Consider the following 1,250-nt stretch of genomic DNA (forward strand, 5'->3'; position numbering starts at 1 on the left):
AATCAAAAGAATATTTATAGACTAGCTTCAGGCTTCACATTTTCCAAACCTTTTTTCTCTACTTTCTACTTGCTTTTATCCTGGGCACATGGTGACACGCTAATGCTCCTCTATAAAATCTGGCCCTCAACCTTCCAGTTGAGGTTGGATGATTTCGCATAGGGGATGGTAGGTGTATTACTAGAAGCCACTTGTGAAGTAGCTTTTTGATGTGTCCACTTTACTAGTCTGAACTGTGGTACTCATTTACTGAATCAAACATGAATCTAGGTGCTCTGTGAAGGGATGTTGTAGAAGTAAAGCTCCTAGTCAGTTGACTTTAAGTTAGGGAAATTATCCTGGATGGACCTGACTTCACCAGTTGAATGGCCTTAACACCAGGTTTAGGCTTTTCCTGGGAAGAGGAGTCGGTGGGTAGAAAAGCTGGGGAGAGACTCCTGCCCATGGACCACAGCTTTGGCCCATGAACTTCCAGCTTGCTCCCGATCTTCCCTTTTTGATGGCCTATCTCATGGATTTTGGACTTGCTTAGCCAGTCTGACACAATTGCATAAACCAATTCCTTTTAATATATCTCTATATGTGTGTATATATGTATGTATGTATCTATCCATCTATCATTATCATCACCAGTCTATCTATTTTAATATTTCCTACTGGTTCTGTTTCTTTGGTGGAATCCTAACTGATACACCATTCCTATATTGATGACCACATAAGAATGTAATTCTACTAAAACCCAAACTAAATGTATTTTAAACTCAACCCCCCGCACCCTGATTCCCAGAACTGCTCATGGTCACTCCAATATCACCCAACACAAGAGGAAGTATGATGGAGGGGTAGTTAAAATTATGGTTAAAATATCATACTACTACATATTTTATTTTTGAAACACAACTGTGTGAAAACACTGCTGGAGCCCTCCCAGGGCCTGGGATCTTAAACTTCATTAGCTTCCCTGTAGGGCCACTCTGAACATCAACAGCAGCTTCTGACAGAGGTACCACTTGAGTGCAAACCTGGGCAGAGTTTTAAAGATGAGTAGAAAGTATCTCAGGGGAAGGAGAAGGCAGGAATGGGCACCGGACAGAGGAGACACTGGAGCAAAGCTATGAATGAGGAACAGCTGGTTTACATTGGCAGGACGTGAGACGAAGGTGGAGCACTGGGCAGGGACAGAACTGGAGGATCACATGCTCAAATAACAGCAGGGGCCATTCTTCCATTTGGTCCTCCCTCTACCTAAT

The sequence above is a fragment of the Galeopterus variegatus genome, unplaced genomic scaffold (assembly GCF_000696425.1).
Source record: "Galeopterus variegatus unplaced genomic scaffold, G_variegatus-3.0.2 Scaffold8011, whole genome shotgun sequence".
Lineage (NCBI taxonomy): Eukaryota > Metazoa > Chordata > Mammalia > Dermoptera > Cynocephalidae > Galeopterus > Galeopterus variegatus.